Source organism: Nuphar pumila, chromosome 10 (genome assembly GCF_984573655.1).
Source record: "Nuphar pumila chromosome 10, dmNupPumi1.hap1.1, whole genome shotgun sequence".
Taxonomy (NCBI): domain Eukaryota; kingdom Viridiplantae; phylum Streptophyta; class Magnoliopsida; order Nymphaeales; family Nymphaeaceae; genus Nuphar; species Nuphar pumila.
The window spans coordinates 39,577,273-39,601,596 of record NC_143258.1 but is presented as its reverse complement, the minus strand read 5'-3'; positions in this window follow the sequence as shown (position 1 = coordinate 39,601,596).

The window sequence follows — 24,324 nt, the reverse complement described above, 5'->3', positions numbered from 1 at the left end:
GAGGAGTCGATCTGACTTGCTACTCTACAACGAGTGCAAGAATTAGTTTTAAAAATATTATTTGGTGCATAGTTTTTGGCTTAAAAGTATTATTTTAAAAAAACAACATAATTAATATTTATTTATCTCTTTTATTAATAAAATAAAAAATAAATTATTAGTCCTAATTAATTTAATTTCAAAATTAATTAAGTTCCCTGAGGAGTCGATCTGACTTGCTACTCTACAACGAGTGCAAGAACTGGTTTTAAAAATATTATTTGGTGCATAGTTTTTGGCTTAAAAGTATTATTTTAAAAAAAACAACATAATTAATATTTATTTATCTCTTTTATTAATAAAATAAAAAAATAAATTATTAGTCCTAATTAATTTAATTTCAAAATTAATTAAGTTAGAGAAGAAAAGTGAGAACTTCTTACCCTGACTTGGGCTTCAGTGACAGGGTAACCTTCCGGGAGGCCTATAGACTCAACGACTCAACATAATTTGACATTCAAATAAAAGATTCGATAGCTCTTAAAATATAGATCATTGTGGTAGCCTTAGATTTAATAGTACACACATGAATCGGCAAGAAAATTTAGTCGACGCTGAAAAATATTGATTTTTGACTTACAATTAGGCATAAACTTTGATTGATGATAAAATACTCAAATCAACACCAATTTAGGCATATAGATAGTCGATTTTAATGCCCTCAAAATTAGAAACATCAAGGTCAATTTCAATCTAATAGGTGAGCCACCAATCAATCAAAATTTCTATCAAAGCAATGATGACATTGTTCAGAGTGTCTGACCCTATGTGTCCAATCCAATGAGATTAGATCTAAATATTATGGATTATATCTAACGTAATTGGATTGGGTCCAAATATCATTAGTTAAATCCACTACCTAATTTAAGGTCCAAATCTATATTTAATTCAAATTTTGATTTGGATCCAAATACTAAGGTTTAGATCTTAATATGACCCATCAAAGATCCATAATCTAAAAATATACAAATCATTTACTTTCTTGTTTAGTCTACATATTTTAAACTTTTCAATTATTCTTCCAATGTTCTTCATAACTTGAAACTTAATTTTCTAATAATTTAAAATCAAGAAATTCAAGAATTTTAAGAAAACCAAGAAATTATACTCATGTCATAGATGCACAAAAAGTTCATAATTTATTCATTTTAATTGCCAAAGAAAAATCATGGATTTTACAACAGATGACTTGGTTCTGAAATTTTCATTTCTTAATCATTTGGTAGTGTACGATACAATGCCACCAAGACTTTTTCTTGTATTTTCTTGTTGATGTCAAATAATGTCCCTAACTTTGCAAGTGCATCTGCCTGAGAATTAAAACTTCTCGATGTATGAGTAATGTTGACTTCATCAAAATTATTTAGTAAACCTTTTACTTTTAAGTAATGAGGCACAAGAGTGGATTTTTGAACCTCATATGTCTTTCAATTGATTGATTACCAACTGTGAATCATCATAAACTTCAAGTTTCTTTATTTCCATGGTACCTGCAATTAATAGTCCTAAAGTAAGAGCAATATACTTGGCCCCATTATTAGAACAAGAGGTAGGAATTGTATATTCATGGGGTATCATAGCGTTTTCGGGCAAAATAAATACTACGTCGACTTCAGCTTTGTTGTTTTATGATGCCCCATCAAAATACAATTTTCATGAAGGCTTTTCTTCTACAATTAACACATCTTCATCTGGTAAATCACACAAAGGTGAATTGTCTGGGACTGGATGGTCAACAAGAAAATTCACCAATGCTTGCCCCTTGATTGCTTTTTGGTAGACAAAGGAAATGCTAAATTCTAATAGCATCATTGCCCATTTTGCAAATCTATCAGACAAGACTGTTTTTTAGAGCAGATGCTTAAGGAGGTTTATTTTAGAGACTAGTTGGATCTCATGTGTGACTAAGTAGTGCCTAAGCTTTTGAGTGGCAAACACTAGTGCTAAGCAATACTTTTCAATTATTGAATACCGAGTTTCTGCATCTAGCAGAACTCAACTAAGGTAGTATAGAGCATTCTCATGCCTCTTATCATTTTGTTGGGCAAGAAGTGCCCCTAGCAATTTATCCAATGCTGCAATATATAGGACTGAGAGGTCGCCTTTTAATAGGAGCTGACAACACTAGAGATGATAGCAAATATTTTTTTATGGCATCAAATTCATTTTTCCATAACCAGTCCCATACAAATGGGACAACTTTTTATGTCAAATGTGAGAAGGGTTGACACCTACCAACGAGATATGATATAAATCTTCTGACATAGGCTAATTGTTCTTGCAGACTTCTTAATTCTTTTATAGTTCTTGGTGGAGGCATGTCCATAATAGCTTTTATTTTAATTGGATCAATTTCAATACCTCTATACCGGACAATAAAGCCAAGAAATTTTCCTGAATTTACTTCGAAAGCACGTTTTGATGGGTTCATTCGGAGCTTCATCTCACAAAGCCTGCAAAAAACTCTATGCAGATGAGCAATATGGTCATCTTTATCTGCAAATTTGGTAACCAAGTCATCAACATAGCACTCAACAATTTGATAAAGCATCTCATCAAATATTACTTGCATTACACGTTGATAAGTTGCACCTACATTTTTTAATCCAAAAGGCATAACTATATAACAGAATACATCTATCAGTGTTCAGAATGATGTCAACTCTTCATCGCCTGGATGCATCTTGATTTGGTTATACCCTAAAAACCCATCCATAAAGGATAAGATTTGGTATTTTGTTAAATCATATGCAAGTAATTTAGTAATTGGAAGTAGAAAGTCATCATTTGAGCATGCAACATTTAGATCCTTGAAGTCAACACAAATCCTAATTTGGCTATTTTTCTTTCTTATAAGCATAATATTTGCCAACCAAATAGGATATTTGACTTCACGGATAAAACTTACTACAATCAACTTTCTAACTTCAATTTCGACTTGCTCAGCGAGTTCTTGCCGCATTCTTCGTTGTGTTTGTTTGATTGGATTTTTACCTAGTAAAACTGATAATCGATGCATTGCAACATTTGCATCTTATCCTAACATATCTTGATAAGACCATGCAAACACATCTTGAAATTCTTTTAGTAGTGTAACATATTGCTCTACTTCTGTTTCTGTTAGAGATGCACTTACAAAGGTAATCTTTGGATCTTCTTTTGTGCCATGATTTACTTCTTGTAATTCATCAATTGTTGAATGTGTTCCATCTTCAATGCTAGGATGTGCTAGTTGCTCTTGAATAAACTCTTCATCCTCCTTTATATCATTTGCAGATGTGTGATGTACTCCATATTTTTCTTCTAACATGATGGTATGTTGGTACCCTATTCCTACTTTACCTTTTCGATTTAAGACCCCATCTTCGGCTAGGATCTATTTTTCTCTAGGTCTAAGATAGGGTTCTACAGGCTCAATTATTTCTCTAGCCTTGAAGCCTTGAGGGTTATCAAAGTCATATCCCATCTTTTGCATCATCTTTTTAGCATTTTGACTATATTTTTTAGTAGGGATTTTGACTTGTTGAGGCTCCTCTTCCTTTTGGGGGCGTTGTATATCTCTTATTGCAGTATTTTTTCCTTTTAGAAAGCAAATCGTCTTATCTTTTTTTCTTCTTAGAAGGATCATTAAGGTCGGAGACTGAACCAATTCTTGATCCATATTAGTCAATGGACAAACTGCACTCCTTGCATTTTTAGATAATGATGTTTCTTTTATCATTGAGGAGGCAACTTCATAAAACTTTACATCAATGAGGTCTGCTTCAATTCCAAAAAATGGGTTAGGATCAGCCTTTTTTGTTTTTACGACTCTATTTTTAAGAAATTTAAAACAATGATGTAGTGAAGATGCCACCGCTCCATTATCATGTATCCATGGTCTTCCTAAAAGTGCATTATATAATGTGGTAGCATCACTCACATAAAATTTAACCATTGATGAGAGCTCTCCAATGGTTAATTTAAGTTCAATAGCCCTAAGGGAGTTTTGACTATCTTGATTAAACCCTTGTATAATGAGTTTGGATATCATCAGCTGCCCCACAAAAAAATCACGATCTAATAAGGCTTTTAAATAAAGGAGGTTTACTCTGGACCCAGAATCAATCATGATTCAAGAAATCCTTTGTGATTCAACTGTTCCTATGACAAACAGAGTTCAGTTATGGGGTTTCTTAACATTTTTAAAATCTTTTTCAGAAAATGATAGTCAGGCAAAAGAATGTAATATCTCTCTAACAGATTCATTACCATTTTCTTTAATTTCTGTCATATAACACTTTGGTTGACTAAGTGCTTGTATTAATGATTGACATATCTCAGAAGATAACATGAGGGCATCATATACACTTAATAATGTTGGTATCGGTTTGAGATAAGTGGTTACATTATATTTTATAGATGCTTTAACTTTTCGTGAACTATAGACGGACGCCCCCCTTCAATTTTGCCTTTCTTCTTGAACTGGTCGATGAGTAGGTGTCTCTCTTTTTGGCAATTGCCTGCCTGACCTTAGTTCCATAGCTCCTGCTTTAACCATATCTATATGATTTTATAGTGCAACAAATTTTGGTCCTTTATCTTTTGCTTGAATTTCTTCAATATTTACATTGTGAGGTACCATTTCAACTTTAAATTCTTCTCCCCACCCTGTAGGTATGATGGGTTTAGAAATTTGTTTCTAACTTTCTTTAATCCAGGTACGGCCACGCTCTTGGTATTTCACCTTTTGAGCACGTGTTATATACCTTGGACTGTCGCCATACCCATCAGCCAACACATTCTGTGTATATGAAGAAGTACCAAAACTCTCATAGCATGAGTTCAAATCCCAACAACAATCTTTGTTTATTTGAACTTGTTGTGTTACTAAAGAATCTGGTTCTATTATTATTTAAGGTTTAAAGAGGGGAGTCGTTTGGGCATCAAGCGACAGAATTGGTTGAGCCAGTACAGCTTGTGGCATGTCCATTGAAGGAAGTGAAACAAATTGTATGGTAGTCATATTTGCCGATACTTCCTCTTTGGATGGTGCCCATGTAAGACCCACAAAAATTTCTGAGGATTTTACTATTTGAATTGAGTTAGAATGCATGCTTTCATGTGTTTATGAGAATACAGCACGTAATTTGATGTAAATTGACTATGCTTTGTATTTCGGCTTTGTACGCGCGACCCGAAAATCGCATAAATACACTGTGTAAGTAAGAAAAGCCTAATTTTGGATGAATTAATCTTTGAAACTTTAAGGGTTGATTTATAATATATTTTTATAGCTTGTCCCCAAATTTGGGACCTATATTATGTAAAAACCTTGTCAGTGCATGTGAATTACGAGTTTTGCTCGACGATTGGACCCGAATCGTAATACGCTTAATTCTTGCAAACGAATGAGAATTTTCTGAAGAGGTTTTGAGCATTCTATGTTAATTAAGGTTTTGAAGAGAACTAAATAATTTATTAAAATTAATTTAGTATTTTAATGCATTAAATAAGCGTTGTTTTGAAACATCACAATTGGCGATTTTTGGATTTGGATCCGGATCACTAGAGAAGGACCCAAACCCATTGGGTGTCCTTTCTAGAGGAAGTTTTTGGCTTTGGTTGACCAGCTGGTCAAGGATGGACCAGCTGGGTGGCATTTTTGCAAGAAATTGCATGGTGTTTGAAAAGAAAGCCATGATTGGCCCTTGTTCTTTTCAATAACTCATAATGAAGCATAAAACTTCATTATGGGGGGCGCATTTTCCAAAATGGAGGCATGGGGCTGGCGCCCCATGGCTCTTTTGTAATGTTTTTAATTCATTTCAAATGCTTGATGATGAGTGTCTGGGTTGGGCGGCACCTTAGGGCACCCCCATGTAAATTTTGAAAACTATAAAGGCATTTCTCAATGGCATTTTTGAAAGAAAAAATAAAAAGTTTTGAAAGGTCAACATGCTTTGGGCGTGGGAGTGCTATGGGGGGGGGCGTGGAGCACCCCAGCCCTCCATCTTGCCCCATTAAATATTATCCATCCATTTCATTAAACCTACCTATTTAAGTTTTGAAGAGAGAGAAAGAAGGGACCCCTTGGGCAATTTTTTTTTTTGGAGCGCCTCTCTCCTCCTTCCCTTCTTCTCCAACCGTGTGTGAGAGAGAGTTGAGAGTGTGAGTGGTGTGGAGCACCACATTGTAGCAGCTCCAACCGTGAACACCATATCTCCTCCATTGTTGAGAAAGCCTCGAAGGTCAGACGCTCCTACTCATGTCCAAAACGTGGATTTCGGTTGAGCCTTTAGTTCCTATTACTCATTAGCCGATTTCATTAAGTGGGCTAACATGTATCATGTTATGGGTTTTCGTTTGAGCGAGATATTGGTGTTTTTGCACGTTCGTGAGCCTCCACTACATGTTTTAATTCAGTTCTGTAGATTTTAACGGATGTGCTTTCATGCGTTGTCACTGCATTTCCGATTTAGCATGCATGAATGTATTTCTTTAAGTAAATCATGGTAGAACGCTTTTCCATTTCTCATGTTATTCTATTTCAAATATTTGCTTCTTTCCTCATTTTGTATTACAGTTGCACAATGGCTGGAAGTCATTCCACCTTCAAGCATTATCTTTTGGTTGTTGACGTGTTTTGTTCATATGGTTTGATTCATGTCAGTCGGGCCTTGCCAAGACATTGTTCGTCTTCTTTCTCCGTTTTGGCTAGGAGGCCATGGTTTGGCGCAAGTCCAGCAAACCCGGCTTATGCAGGTTAGCCTCTTGTGGGTATTGTTGGCTTTGGCCAAAGAGGTTGAGCCGTGATTAAACGCACATTAAGTTTTTCCATTTTTCAGCTATTTTATTTTCTTGGCTGGAACGGTCCAGACATGCTGGACGTGTCCAGCAGGGTTCAACCCAGATCTCTCCTAGCATGGGCGCCTCTTCTATCCCTTTCTTTTTAGTTCAGCGTGAACCCTGGCCGAACCCACCAAACCAGGTGGGTGTGGACCAGCTTACCTTGGCCTGACACGGTCTGGACCGACTGGTCCAGACCTGTCAAAGGCCTATGCTCAGTACATTTGGGGTGTTTGCCCCTCTTCTCCCTTTTCAGTTTTGGCACAGTCTATGTCAGCGCCCACTTAGGTGGGCTGGATTCATCGGATGGCCTAACATGGTCTGGACCGATTTAGGTCCAGACCTATTAGAGGCCCCTAACCGAACCACGTATCGGTTAAGGGGCTCCACATTTTGTGCCCAGCTTAGTGCTGGTGCCGTTAGAGGATGCTGCAGCCTGGCTGCAACATTTTTTGGACTGCGGCTGGGTACAGGTCGTGTGCCTGCACCCTCTTTTTGGTGGCAGTCATGCCACAGTTTGGGTCTAGACGTGGTCCAGACCCTGCTCCAGCTAGAGCGGCCGTATGGGGGTCTAGACCAGTCGGTTCAGACCTGGGCCTCCTCCCCCACGTTGCCGTGACCTGCCTTGGGGCCTTCCTCTGGACCATGCCAGCTGGGTCCAAGTGGTTCGGTCCTAGCAGCATGCTGGTTGTTGTCACATCGCTTTGGTAGCTGCCTCGTGTGGTTCAACAGGGCCGCCATTACTTCGGGTCTGCTGTGTGCGCACTTTGCCACATGACATCGAGTGTTTAGATGTGTGTTGTCGGTCTGTGTTGGACAACTCCAGTCCGCAGCTGGGGTTCCTTCTTTTACCACCTTTTCTTGCATTGATAGCGGACCTCCGAGCTGCAGCCGATGGGCTGCAAGTATGGTTGATGCGGGATCCAATATCCCAACGAGTCCATAAGTACGTGGATTAGTTATAACTTGTGCAATGTATGTGGTCATTGTTCAATGCAAGTTACGAAGATATAGGTATGCATGCGTAGTTATGTATACGTAGTGAATGGTAAGAACCATTAATTGGTGTAGTATAGTTCCACCCTTGTTGTGGATGTGACCACTTTAGCATAGAACGCAAATGTTCGCAATGCTTGCAATGGTACCTCATTAAAGGCCTTTTTATAAAAAGATAAGGTTTTACTTGGTTATGACACCCTATCGAATGCATTTAAGTAAAATAAGGGTTTTTGCGTAATGAAGGGACCAATGGCTCATGTCAAATGAAATAAATATAACGGTGGCAATTCTCTTGTCGCACATTGGCACGTAAGCTAGAGCACGAAATGGATGTAGTCGCTAGCTCATATTAGAGATTTTTGAATGTATGTCATCAAATGAATGTAGTCGCATGGTTGTGCTTGTTATATTTTGATTGCATGAATCACTTTGGCAATTCCAATGTATTTCCCTAAGTACGTAGGGATTCTCGAGATACATGTTTGAGATTATGGTCTTGTGAGACTTTTGTAACTCCGTGGCGAGTTTTGGTGGGCGATGGCCCCACTTAGCGAGATGAGCTCGCTTATGGTTGTAATACATGATTTAAAAACTTTGGCACAGCTTGCGAGTCACGCCTTACCGTGGCAAATGCTTCTAACTGTCTCATCATAACGTGCAATGGTTTGTATTGTTGCTTGGCTAGTTCTTGCACTTATGGCACGTTGCACATACTTGTTCACTTGTTTTTGTGCACAGTTCACGATGCCACATCTGTTTGCATGTCACAGTCTTTCGTATTGTTACATTAGTGATTTATATTTCTGTGATGCATACCATGTTATAAAGGTTAAAAAATGTGTTAGAGATTTATGTTCCTTGATGCATACCATGTCACTGTTAGTAATTGTCATTTAATGCACCATGTATAGCTTTGTACACTTGCTCATGTTGTAATTGCTCAATTATTGTAAATTAGCATGCTATGTATGTCTTGAATAGCTTGCTTTCGATTTCCACACATATGGTATATTGTGATTTGGTTTGTCTCACCAGCTCGAAAGAGTACTGACCCCGTTTTATGGGGATACAAGTGTTTTACTTAGGCGTGCGATGGAGCTCGATGTGCTGCAGCGGACTCTAAACCCATACTTCTGGCACTTGTTGGATCTTGGCAGTTTTGGTTTTGTATAAGGGATTGATTTGTACATCTTGTAAATGGTGTTTAATAAAAGTTGTTTCTTTCACTGTTGTTTCACTCCTGCGACCCGCCCCAGAGTTCGCCGCTTGTTTCTCCTTGTTTTGGTTTCTTCCGCACTTGCATACATGTTTTCAAAAAAAAAAAGTTTACCCAAAAATCCAAAAAAATTTAAAGGATTTTACAAATCGGGAAATCTGGGGGCGTCGCAGCCCATCTTTCCAAGCTTAGCTCATTTTTATTGATCTTGTCTTGAATAAAGCCCTTTAGAACAAAGCATTCTTCCATCTTGTGACTAGTATCATGATGATATTTGCAGTCATTAGGAAGGTTTATCTATTATTAGGACAGTTTATCTATTTCGCTTCTCTTCCAAGGTAGTCTTGGCCTTACCCTCTTTATTATGTTTCTTGTTACCATCATCTTTGATGTCTTTACTCTTTTCATTCTTAGGTTCATTAACTTTTGGTTTGTGATTCGACACCGCGTCAATCATATTGCAATATGAGTTACCCTTATTGCAGGTATTTTTTCTCTTTTCATCAGTATTTATCTTAGACCTATCATAGGTTCTTTCGATGTTTTCAGCAATGTCTGAGAGTTGATTAAATGTTTTTTGTTCTATTGACATTATGTAACGTGAGATAGATGGTTTCAAGTTTTTCATACATATCTTTATAACTCGTGCTTCCATTAATTGCTTTTCGCATAAGACAACCATATTCCTCTATCTGATATAAAGTCCATGATTGGTTTATCTGATCTTTGCTTAGTTTCCACTAAATCGGAGGTAGTGATGATTTTTTGCTGACTATAAAGCCTAGTCAATAATTTATCCTGCATTTTTTTACAACTCATTACGAGTGTGGACTTAAATGGCTATACCAAGTAAATGCAGGTCCTTCCAATGACAAGATAAATGGTCTTAAACAATAATCATTGTTATTTTCCGTGACCCCGCATTGGGCTATGAAATGGGCTAAGTGTTCTCTTAGACACCCCAACCTATTAAATCTCTGAAAGACTGGGGGTTGATAATTTGGAGGATAAGGAACCTTATCCACATGTTTCAGATATGATTTAGAATAACTTTGAGAAGGTTCAGAAGTCATTGTTACCTTAGATTATTCAAATTTCTTATTGAGCTCTTCTAAGAACCTTTCCTCTATAAGGAAGGATCCTCCTCTGGATTGTGACACTAATGATGATGCATGAAGAGGATTTGATGTTCCTCCTTTTTCCATCACTTTACTAAGCAAAGCATTTATTTCAAGTTCTTTTTCTTCTAATTTTTTTTTGGTAATGCCATTTGCTTTTCTAGAGTCAATATTTGTTCTGTGTCACCCATTATAACAAACATTGCCATTGGACTATTTGGAAGTGAGATTGGATCATCTTCAAATAGTGGGTTTGAATATTCTGATCTAAGAGTATTTTTCAAAAATCCTTTTTCACATGGCTGGATAGGAGTAAAATAAGGTATGGGATGGTAACTTTTGCCAGTTAATACAACCTTGCATGGTACCTTCAGTTGTGTAGGTGTTGAGAGACTTTGGCAAGTAGGTGATGTCATCACTTTGTACGTAAGTGTTGTAACACTTTGGCTTGTTGATGATGTCACTATTCTCCAGCCAGGAGTTACTTGGTTTTGGCTAGTAGATGACATCATATTTCCAATTGATCATGTCATCTCTGCTGACACAGGTACTGATGAAGTTTGGCTGGTTGGTGATGTCACATTTGCTTTGGGTGGTGTCACTTTTTCTATTGAAGAGCCTTGGCTGGTGGGTGATGTCACTTTTTCTAGAATAAGTGTTGTAGAGCCTTGGCTGGTTGGTAATGTCACATTTGCTTTAGGTGATGTTACTTTTTCTAGCACAAGTGTTGAAGAGCCTTGGTTGTTTGGTGATATCACCTTGCTTTAGGTGATGTCACCTTGCTTTAAGTGATGTCACTTTTTCTAGCACAAGTGTTGCAGAGCCTTGGCTGGTCGGTGATATTACTTTTTCTAGCACAAGTGTTGCATAGCTTTGGCTAGTTGGTGATGTCACTTTTGCTTTAGGTGATGTAACTTTTTCTAGCACAAGTGTTGTAGAGCCTTGGCTGGTTGGTGATGTCACCTTTACTTTAGGTGACGACACTTTTTCTATTGAAGAGCCTTGGCTGGTTGGTGATATCACATTTGCTTTGGGTGATATCACTTCTAAGCTTTGGCTGGTTGGTGATGTCATATTTGCTTTGAGTGATGTCACTCTTCCTGTTGGGAAGCCTTGACTAGCTGGAGATGTCACCTTTGCTTTGAGTGATGTGAATTTTCTTGCTGGAGAGCCTTGGCTAGTTGGTGATGTCATATTTGCTTCGGGTGATGTCACTTTTTTTGTTGGAGAGTCTTGGCTGGTTGGTGATGTCACATTTGCCATTAATGATGACACCTCTAAGCTTTGGCTGATAGGTGATGTCACCTTTGTTGAAAAAAAGTTTTGGCTTGTTGGTGATGTCACATTTTCAGCCCATGACAATACCTTTTTTTATACGGGTAAGTTCTGGCCGGTTGGTGATAACATCTTTCTAACCAGTGATGCCCTCGTAGGTGTTAAAGAAGTTTGGCTGGTTGGTGTTGTCACCTTTATCAACATGAATATTGGTTTCCCTTCTTGCATCACCATAGGAGACATAACACTAGTTGCATTTTTCAGAAATCGCTTTCTCAAGGAATGTAATTTTTTGGGAACCACCAAAGTCCAACCATATTCTTCTTTCATGTTAAGAAAAGGATTTTTATGTATATTTTCTTGAACGTAAGGGAAACCTTTTGATATCCCTTTCTTTGAAAATATATAGGAGCCCTTTGACATCCACTTTGTAGGCGAGTTTTGACATCTCATTTTTGGATGAAAGAAAGGAGTCTATTGACATCCTTTGCATAGGAGAACCTTTCAGCATCTCATTTTTTAGTGAAAAATAGGAGCCTTTCGACATCTTTTGCATAGGAGAGCCTTTCGGCTTTCTTTGCATAGGAGAGCCTTTCGACATCTCATTTTTCACTACAGTGGAAATACTTTTTAGCATTTTTCTCTTTGAAGAGGTATTAAATTTCAAGGCTAAGCCTTCCAAGCTATCGAAGGACGTTGATGTGTCTCTGGTTGTGCTTCTAGTAAAAGGGCCCTTGTATGCAGAAGTAGACGAAGTGCTGATGCCATTTAAAAGATTTGCAAGCACCAATTTGATTTTTGGGCTCTTGTCTCTTCCCACCATTGTTGCAGTTCTTAGAGGGAGATGAGAAGCAGGCAAAGGACCCACTAGGCGTACAAACTGGAGCATTGATTTTATTTTAACACTTAAATTGAGATATAAACTCCGCCTGTGTAGTTATACACTGCCGGTCCCAAGCCCGGATAAAGGAGGAGGGTTGCGGTAGGCCTGTGACAGCCAGCATAAAAACTTTGTCATATCCTATGAAAATGAACCAATATGAGAATTTCGTTGGGGCGTTCCCTACTGAGCGACGCGCTGTACTCTCTAGGCCCGGAGGCAGTGATAAATGTGCAAGGGTTGCTAGGTCGTCGCCCAGAAGCGACGCGTCACACCGGCGGCCGGGTGTGGTGTCAAATAGGCAAGGGTTCCCTCACTTTGTTGGACGGGTGGGGGTAAAGAAGTTAGTCCAAGACCATAAAATTAGGTTAGCCACTTGGAACATAGGGTCTTTAACTGGTAAGTTGGTAGAGTTAGTAGATGTTATGTGTAGGAGAAAGATTGATATTTTATGTCTTCAAGAGACCAAATGGGTAGGTGAGAAAGCTAAAGTGATAGAACCTTGGGGATATAAGATTTGGTATACAGGAATAAATAGGAATAGGAATGGAGTAGGGATTGTTATGAGTCATCAGTTTATAGATAATGTAGTTGAGGTCCGTAGGAAGGGTGATAGAATTTTACTTATTAAATTAGTATTAGGTACGGATATTATTAATATTATTAGTGTTTATGCACCTCAAGTAGGTTTAGATGATTCAATTAAGCATCAATTTTGGGAAGATTTAGATGGAGTAGTACAAGAGACATCTTATGGAGAAAAGCTTTTCATCGGCGGTGACCTTAATGGACATGTAGGCATTAGTAGGGATGGATTTGAGAATATCCATGGAGGCTATGGTATAGGAGAAAGAAATGAAAGTGGAGAAAGGATTTTAGATTTTTGTTTGTCCTATGATATGATCTTAGCAAACACTTGGTTTAGGAAGAGAGAGTCTCACCTAGTAACATTTAAAAGTGGGGTTAATACGAGTCAGATAGATTTTTTCCTACTTAGAAAGAGAGATAGGGGTTGTTGCATCGATTGTAAGGTTATACCAGGAGAAAGTGTAGCTACACAACATAGAGTCTTAATTTTAGATCTTAGAATTAGACAATGCCGCAAAAGGGATAGACATAGGATAGATCCTAGAATTAAGTGGTGGGCACTGAAAGGAGCTAAACAAGGAATGTTTGTAGAGCAGGTAGTTAAGGAAGTTGATTGGTGTCTCGAGGAGGATTCAGAATCAATGTGGAATAAGATAGCGGGTGGTATGAGAAAAGTAGCTAAGGAGGTATTGGGTGAGTCTAAAGGCGGTGCACCACTAGGTAAGGATACATCGTGGTGGAACGAGGATGTCAAATTAGCTATTAAGGTTAAAAGAGAGTGTTATAGAAATCTAAGTAAGAGTCGTGATAATGAGAATTTGAAGAAGTATATGATAGCAAAGAAGGAAGCTAAAAAAGTTGTTCGAAACGCGAGGGCTAAGGTATATAAGGAGGTTTATGACAAGTTGGATACCAAAGAAGGCGAGAAGGATGTTTATAGGCTTGCAAAGATGAGAGATAGGAAATCGAAGGATTTGGGTATGGTTAGATGTATCAAAGATGAAACGCAAAGGGTTTTAGTCAAAGATGAGGAGATTAAGGAGAGATGGAAAGATTATTTTGATAAGCTATTTAATGATAGTCATGCTCAAGATCTTGGAGACTTCTCCATTCCTTTTCATGAGATAAATCGTGACTTCATGCGCAAGATTCAAAAGAAAGAGATTGCAGAGGCTTTGAAGAAAATGAAATCAAGAAGGGCAGTTGGCCCAGATGGTATACCTATCGAGGCTTGGAAATGCTTGGGAGAGAAAGGTTTAGAATGGTTGACAAATCTTTTTAACTTGATTTGGCGAACAAATAAGATGCCTAATGAGTGGAGGAAGAGTACTTTGGTGCCTTTATATAAGAATAAGGGTGATATACAAGATTGCACAAACTATCGTGGTATAAAACTCATGAGTCATACTATGAAACTTTGGGAGAGGGTGATTGAGTCTAGGTTGAGGAAGGTTGTCATGATATCGGAGAATCAATTTGGTTTTATGCCTGGAAGATCAACTATGGAAGCTATACATCTTCTTAGACAACTTATTGAAAGATATAGAGAGAGGAACAAAGATTTGCATATGGTTTTTATTGATTTAGAGAAGGCATACGATAGAGTACCTAGGGACGTTCTCTGGTGGACAATGATGAAGAAAGGTGTTTCTCTTAAGTACATTAGTATAATTAAAGATATGTATGAAGGAGTAGTAACCAATGTCCGCACTTGTGGAGGGGTGACAACCAATTTTCCGATAACGATTGGGTTACATCAAGGATCTGCTTTAAGCCCTTTCCTATTTGCGATAGTGATGGATGAGCTTACGAGATCAATTCAAGAAAATGTACCGTGGTGTATGTTGTTTGCTGATGATATTGTTTTGATTGATGAGTCTAGAGCTGGGGTTAATGCTAAGTTAGAATTATGGAGACAGACATTGGAAGCTAGAGGTTTTAAGTTGAGTAAGAGTAAGACTGAATATATGGAATGTCGGTTTAGTAAGCAACGAAGTAGTGATGGGAGTGTAGTGAAGCTTGGTGAGCAAGATATACCGGTGAATGATTATTTCAAATATTTGGGATCCATCATTCAAAAGTATGGAGAAATTGATGGAGATGTAAATCATAGGATAAAGGTTGGGTGGATGAAATGGAAAAGTGCTACTGGAGTGCTGTGCGATCGTAGAATGCCATTGCGGTTGAAGGGAAAGTTTTATAGGACGACTATTAGACTCGCTTTACTATATGGTACGGAATGTTGGGCTGCCAAGCGACATCATATTCAAAAAATGAGTGTAGCTGAGATGCGGATGCTTAGATGGATGTGTGGAAATACAATAAAAGATAAGATTCAGAACGAAGAGATACGTAAGAAGGTAGGTGTTGCACCCATTGAAAATAAGATGCGAGAGAATCGTTTACGGTGGTTTGGACATATTCGGCGAAGGCCTAATGATGCTCTAGTTAGAAGGTTGGAGAAATGGGAAAATATATTAGTTAAAAGAGGTCGGGGTAGGCCTAGGAAGACTTGGATGGAGATGATAGGAAAGGATATGAATGCTTTGAACCTCACCGAGGACATGGCGTTGGATAGAAATGATTGGAGGAAAAGGATTCATGTGGAAGACCCAAAATGAATTTCTTTTTTGGTTCATATCGCTGACCCCAATTGTTTTGGGATGAAGGCGTAGTTGTTGTTGTTGTTGTTGACTTAAATTGAGATATAGAAACTTTAAACTTTATTTCTGGATTTCTTCACCTTTACAGTAGCCTCTAATTCCAAGAGCTTAGATTACAAGTAAAAAGAAGAAGAAAAGAGAAAGATAAAGGGAGAAGAAGATGAGGGTGTGTGAGTCGATCAGATCCTCGTGTCTTCTTGGGCTTCCTTGAATACATTGTCACTTTGGCAATTTACTTTTTCCTTGTCTCTATCCCCTCTTTTTCTCCTCTTCGAACTTACGTAACTTCTCCCTTTTATAGAGTTCCTTTAAGCTTAGCATCTCATGATAGAAGTTATTCCATCATGGATATTGTTTTTGCTAGATGGATGCCATATGTATTTGTAACCACCTCCATGCTCCTTGTTTTCCTACTCTATGGGTACCAGCTACAACATGGGTAGATGCTTGAGAGTTAGGGTGATACATGATTGATTTACTATAACCGATACAAGTTATCATCATTTACCATAACTGACACAAGTAGTAAGAGAGACTTACTGCAACTAGCACAGGTTACTCTATTTTATCGTAACCAGCAAGCACAGTAAGGGAGGTTTAGCATAACCTATGTATCTATCTTATCTTGTGTAAATGAATGTATATTTGATAATTTTGACACACTTGCACATGTATTTAAATTATTTTTTTATTATTATATTATATATTATATCTTGTTTTCCTACTCTATGGGTACCAGCTACAACATGGGTAGATGCTTGAGAGTTAGGGTGATACATGATTGATTTACTATAACCGATACAAGTTATCATCATTTACCATAACTGACACAAGTAGTAAGAGAGACTTACTGCAACTAGCACAGGTTACTCTATTTTATCGTAACCAGCAAGCACAGTAAGGGAGGTTTAGCATAACCTATGTATCTATCTTATCTTGTGTAAATGAATGTATATTTGATAATTTTGACACACTTGCACATGTATTTAAATTATTTTTTTATTATTATATTATATATTATATATTATATATATTTTTTGCCAACAGTTGGCCCCTCAATTTCTTTATGTTTGAATGTAATTTCAAACATAAAGAAATTGCCTTCATTTATTTAGCCCTTGTTTTTTGCTAAATAAATTTTATTCATTTGGATTGTGGAGTTGACATAGGATCCATTCATATTTAAATCCCCATTTTATTTGGGTTTGAATTTTGATCCATAATTTGATATAATTTGTTGGATTTGGGTTCATAACTTTTTTTTACTATGATGAATCAACTCTCACTTTTTGGACTCTTCCCTTTTTTTATGAGAAATCTCCAACATGTTATAGGATTCACATCATCTTTTTTTTAGGTGTGTTTTCCTATTTTTTAGGGCTTTTTTTAGTGCCCAATGTTTTGTATTTTTTGTATTTATTTATTTATTTATTTATTTTTAATTATATATTTATTCTTGACTTTGGTAATTTAGGTTACCAGGTTTAGGATTAGAAAACGTGAGACCCAACATCTTTTTGTAAGGTTCTCATCTTTTGAGCTGGTTAGAAACCCAATTAATTGAGATTCTTTTCGGATTAACATTTTCACAATGACTCTCTTACTTATCTCTTAGAAAGTCATTCATAAATAAGCATCCCTTAACACTGAATAGTATAAGCCTTCCTTGAGTCAAATTTTGATTCATAATTCGAGGCTACGGTCCAGTGTTGAGTTAATCAACAAAGAACATCGGTCAGACCCACGTAGGTATATATGGGAACCATTTTTTTTCTTTTTTTGCCTTTTTTTTATTTCTTTGCTTTCTTCTCTCTTTTTTTATAAAAAAGCCAAGCAACACACACACTGTGTGTGTGTGCATGCGCGCGCCTCTTTTTTCTTGTCTCTTTTTTTTATTGCTTTCTTTATTAACCGTAGATGTTGGTTGAGTAGCAGTTCTTGTATCCACATACTGTATCAAAACCAATGATTTCTACACTTAATGATTTATTTCTCTTTTTTAGCCCTGAAGGTACACTCTCAAGTTCCTAACTCTAATTCAACCAATCCAATGAGGTGCCTATTATGTTATGTATTTTATTAGCCTCATCGATTAGAAGAATCTGCCAACTCCCTTTGAAGTTTTCACTTGAGTGGTTCGTGATCGAGAGAATCTCCCAATGGTCCATACAGAATTGATTCCTACTCTGCTGAGATTCGAGACATACCATCTAGGTCACACGATAGTTTGACCCCCTATGACCAGAGACTAGGTACCAATGGAGATGCCTAGCACTTCAAAGCGATAATGGTCGATCAGTCGTGTGTACCACCACTCTCTCCAAATTGGTACCAAGTTTGAATGGGTCATGGGTGTTATTTAATTATTAGGCTCATGAATTAATTTCAAGTGCTTTCAGCACACAGGCTCGCTAGCCCGATTTCTGTTCAAGGAGATTATATAACACAAGGCTATTTAACCCATTCAAATAGCTCAAACTTCAAACCCTATCTCTAGATGACTTTGAGCATGGCCTTCATGAGGCAATTATGTGTATGGTTGTCTAGTCTTTTATGTCCTTGGTGCTTTGCAGGCACCCATGGGTTCCATCAAACCCAAGCTCACTCACAAGCCATGTTCATGCTTATATCATACGCTCACATGCCTACATGAAAGTTGCATACACAATTCAATCCTGATCATGACCAATAAACAAACAATATTTGCATTAATTTATTTTTCCACAATTCATGCCTTGTGATGCATTGTGCTCATTAACGTGGTTAACATATACATGGTTATCAATCATGATAGAATCATGAAATGCATTCAGTGAATATGCTTATCAGATCATAATCAAGATTAAGCATCCATAAACATGTTGCAATAATATAAAAAGCAACTAGATATTAACACATGGTAATTATGTAATTTGGGTCATTGTTAACCTGATTTTGAAAAATCCACCAAGACTCATACTATCTGATTTAACTCTCAAAATTTAACTGAGGTTGCCTTAACAAGTCAGAGACACAACCCAAGATACAGAACATTAAAATTAATTACAAAAAAATCAAGAAAAATCCGAGATTGAACCCTATTTAAAAAATTTTATAAACCAGTTTTGTAATGTACAGAAAAACCTCCAAATTTGGGAATTTCTTGGGACCTACTATTAACTCTTTTTGAAAAAACCTTTTTTTCAAGTCTTCCTCTATATGTGGACTCTCAGTCAGATTTTTTATAGAATTAAATAATTCATTTTGAATGAGTTTTCTTGACTGCCAAAATAATTGGTCAAAACAAGCCTACAACCAGAGCTAGAAAATAGTGCTCTGTTACAGAGGGCATAACTCCCTCCAAACAGACTCAATCAGGACAAATTAAGAAGCCAAACTCAAGCCTCAGATGTGTAAAACATTTCACTATTTTTAATTTCATTTTCTAATTTATATTTTAGGAGATATAGATATTTTTCTATAACTTATTAGGTTAAAAACAAAATAGTTTTATAGTCTAATATGTTGTTAGGGTAGCAAGCTTATGCCTTTTTGCAGAGGTCATTTTAGCATCAAAACTTACTTAAATAAAATAAATAAGAGCTCTAAAATCAATCCCCAAATGTATAGAATATGAGTCTCTTTATTTGTATTTATTGGACTCATATTCACTGAATTATCGGATTGTTTTTTAAACAGTTTAGGTCCAAAACGTGAACAACATAATAAAAATTTAAATACACAAATTCTTCATTAATCAATGTTAAGCTTAGCATAATTAATCTAACATGCTTATTACTTAAACTAACATGATCATAGTACAATACAACCATTAATCATAAATTTTTTATGCTAAACTACATGATTTTTCAGCACTACTCATTCATGATTCATGAAAATAATACACATTCGATTTAGGCATGCTTTTTAACAAAATCCTAATCATACAATCAATCAACCACCATACACTTGCTAACATGATTTGTAACATGAATTTACAGATCTAAACAACCTACATATGCTTCTTTTTACATGGATCAAAACTACATATTTAACCACACAAACTGGTTTCACTAAAATCCCTTTTCAAAACTGCTTTTGCACAAAATATCCTTTGTTGATGTATTTTGACCAAAAATGTTTTTTAAAACTTATGTAAAACCAAATTTTCAATCACTCTAAGGTCTGATCCACCTTGGATCAGATCTGAAAATTGGTCCTACTCATATTCCATGCGATAGGTGAACCAACTTCTTTCAGTGTTTTGAATCAATAAAATATTTGTCTCCCATCTTGGATTCAGCAATGGAGCATTGATTTATTTTTAACACTCAAATTGAGATATAGAAACTTTGAACTTTATTTCAGAATCTCTTCACCTTTACAATAGCCTCTGATTCTAAGAGCTTAGATTACAAGTGAGAAGAAGAAGAAAAGAGAAAGATAATGGGAGAAGAAGATGAGGGCTTGTGCGTCTATCAAATTCTTGTGTCTTCTTGGGCTTCCTTGAATACACTGTCACTTTAGCAAATTACTTTTTTCCTTTCATTATGCCCTCTTTTTCTCTTCTCCGAACTTGCGTAACTGTCCTCTTTTATAGAGTTGTTCCCTTAAGTTTAGCATCTCATAATAGAAGTTATTCCATCATGGATACTGTTTTTACTAGATGGATGTCATCTGTATTTGTAACTACCCCCATGATCCTTGCCTTCCTACTTTATGGGTACCAGCCACGGTAGATGCTTGGGAGTTAGGGTGATACATGACTAATTTACTGTAACTAGCACAAGTTACAATCCTTTATCGTAACCAACACAAGTAGTAAGAGAGATTTACTACAACCAGCACATGCTACCCTATTTCACCATAACTAGCAAGCACAGTGAGGGAGGTTTACCATAACCAGCGTATTTATCTTATCATGTGTAAATGAATGTATATTTGATAATTTTGACATACTTGCACATGTATTTAAATTATTTATTTATTTATTATTATTATTATATTTTTTTATGCAAACAGCCAACAAAGGTCGTCAAGCTTGGCTGCAACCTCCAATGAATGTTGGACCAGCCTCCACCAAGAAGAAGAGTTGGTCGGGGTTTTTTCCTAGTTCTCTCCCTCTCAAGATCTCTTTTTCTCTAAAAATGTCACTCTTTCTCAAAAACTCTTTATTTCTCAACAATGGGTTGCTAAAACCCTTGCTTAGGTCAGAAAAATAAAGAAGAAGGAGGGTGGGTCGTGATCTCCTTCTTACTCTTTCCAAAAACCAAGGCAAGAATACTTGTCTTTTTCCTTGTTTCTCTTTTTTTTTTCTTTGATTCTTTTTTTCTTTCTTTCTATTTTTCTTTTTATCTTGGGCCAGAAGTAGGGATGCCCCATGTGGTCCCATCCTAGCCCCTAGCTTGGCTGGCTAGAGTCCTTTGACTCTTGGCTCAAGCCAAGTCAAGGCCTTCCTTTTTTTTTGGTAAGTTTTGACTTAGCCATATTTTTGCTTCAAAATTTCTTTTAATTTTTTTTTCTTAAATTTGACTTGGACTTGCTTTATGTAAAGCATGTCCAGCAAGGGTGATGGGTACGTGCCTAACACTTTTTGTGCCTAGGGAGCTTTGGAAAAATTATTTCTATTTTTTCTAAAATATGACCATAAAAATGTGATCTACATCCTTGATTTTGTGGTAATTGACTTTTGATAGTCCGATTCCAACACCAAGTTGGGTTTTTATAAGATTCAAAAATCAATTGTCTGCAATTTTTTAAAATATTCAATGCTTAAAAAATCATTTTTTATTAAAAAACATGATCCAAATGTGATTTTCTATCAAATCCATCATCTAGAACACATCTGTAGGGTCAGATTTTTGAAAAACAACTTGCAAACCCAAACAGTAGGCACAAAAAGCGCCAGACACCTACCCATTTTTGTATATATATATAGTAACCTGTATCATCAAACACATAAAGTGTTTGATAATACGTCGGACTAAGCGTCGTCGTTGATTGCACGCGATCAAACGGTGATGCTCTGTCATTTTTTTGTGGGCTCATGAGTTTTAGTGGCAGTCTTGGCCGTCGCTAAATATCTGGGCAAAAAATAGAGAATTAGCGGCAATTCAAAACCACTGCTAATTTTCATTTTTTTGGAAAAAAAAAAGAATGGGTGTCATAACTTCGCAGGTTCGACCAAGTTTGAAGGAAAATCCATTTGAACATATGGGTTTTTCTATATATATATATAGTGAGTGGTAGTTGTGCAACCCTTAATTGTGCAGCTATCAATTCAACGTGATGGATGACCACAATCTAAAAATGCAAAAAAAAAGGGCAAAAACAGAAATTTCTAGAGGCAGTTTTTGACCGCCGCTAAATAAAAATTTAGTAATGATGCCCACGTCCTTACGCGGGCGTTTAGCGACAGTTTCGACCACCACTAAAGTTCTCAGCAGAACTGGAACCTTTAGCGGTAGTGAGAAACCACCTCTAAAGGGCAAAAACATGCAAATTCGAGTTTTGCCCTTTTTTTGTGTTTTGGGGCGTTGGCCATCTATCACATCCTGTGATGGATGGCCAATGATATCACTGTAGCTTTGCACCTAATTAAGGGTTACACAACTCTCTCTCTCTCTCTCTCTCTCTCTCTCTCTCTCTCTATATATATATATATATATATATATATATATATATATATATATATATATATATATATATATATATACTAGAACTGAACATATTAGGCCTCATTCCTTGTTCTGCCCCATAGGTTTTAAGTGTTTTATGATAGATATGAACCGTTAGATGTGTTTAACATGCTCGATTTAGTGGGAATCAATCCTTGGATCATGTTTTTTGAACAAAAAAATATATTTTTTATAAGACAGGAAAAACTGATACCTTTATAGCCATTGATTTTGGATCACTGAAAAAACCTGTATACAGGTCAGCTTTTGGCGATCCAAAAGTTGGTTCAAGCTAAAAAAAACTATAGATCACATCTACCGTGTTAGACGTGAGAAAAAATACTTAAAACTATGATTTTTGAAGGAGACTAAGGAGACCTAACAAAAAAAGAGCCCTAAGGAATACATTACTATATATATACCAGTGTTTCTATAGTGGTACCGTACCATCATAACCTATGGTTGCACACTTAGGCGTATGTAGATCTAAGTTTCAAATGCAAAATCTAACCTTTGGATCATGTTTAACATATTCTATTTAGTATTACTGTGTTATAAGGTTGACTGAAATATAAGGTTTTATACCATTTCTAGACCACCCTTTTTTTCATAAATTATGAGCCTTTGATTTTCATTCTCTAAAAAATATGATCTTTTGATGTATTAGTCATGATAAAACATTCTAACGTAGTAAATAAACCATGCTAAACACGTCTCTTCTTGTTCAGTCGAAAGTAACGCTGAACGTAGTCCAGTACAAGAGAACATGCATTCAGCGCAGTTGTTACAGACAGAACATGCATTTTGTCTATTATGTTAGGCTGTTCTGTCCAATCTTGCACGAGCCACCAAACATACCCTACTCACCTTTGATTATGATTGGGTTTTGCTCCAGCACACCGCTTATAAGAATACTCTAAACCCTCGCTTACTTTTCACTATGACCAGTTATTTCATAGTGCATCATTTGTGGTGAACGCCCTCCACCCTTGTCCATGTTCTCTATGATCGGCTTTTGCCATAGTCTGTTGCCTGTTACCTGTACGGAACACCCTACCATAAACCAAAACCTCGTCAAGACTCATATTCATATAAGATGTGACTAGAGTTTATGGCCATTTGTCACCAACACAAACACTCCCTTATCCAGGCTTAGGACTGGCACTAGTAGGGTTGAGCTAAGGTCGATATCAGATGTGAGTAAAAAACCAGAGGCGTCCAACACATTAGTGTCAGTCATTCGGATCAAGTATGCCGCTATGTTGTACCCGAACCCACACGTAAATCATCACCATAACAAGAACCGAGTTTTCTTCTTTGGGAGCAGAACTTCAAATGGCATATCAATCGCGTTGTTTTCACCTTGCCATCTTGAATCACAACTTCAAAGGTCGTCTTTTGTGGGAAAAGTATGCAATCACATATATCATCGACATTTTAAAATTTATTGTGCTTTTTGCAGTAAAATATCAAAATGATAAACAAGTGAAACACACGATAAATTGAACCTATCGTTACAGATTTCGACAAAGTTTTTGGTCTTCTAATTGACATGCACTGGAAGTAACTTTCACGAGTTACTAACTATAATGGGAGAGGAGGTTTGTCTTATGGAATAGTGAGGGCGCCCTCTTAAATCACATCAACATGGGACTAACATTTCAGTTTATGAAAATGTTTGAGTGGAATTATTTACTTTTTTTGCTTGCTATGTTACTAATTATTTCACTTATATTTATACTTATATTTTACTTTAAGATATTTATATATTTTTTATGTTCTTAATTGACCAAGACATTTTTTCAAGACTTTTCAATAAGAACCAAACATTTAAAAACCTCCCAAAATATTTCCATGCTGAACTGCTTAACTATAACCGACATTGCTGGAAATAGTCAAGCTTAGGTGTAAGTTGGACATTGGATACCATTCTAAGGGATTTATATGCACGTAGGACAAGGGGGCAATCTACAGGCCTGCTTAAGCACACAAAAACATAAAAGGAAAGGAAAATTTTAATTTATGGCTAACCTTTTTTTATAATTTAAAAAATAGGCTACAA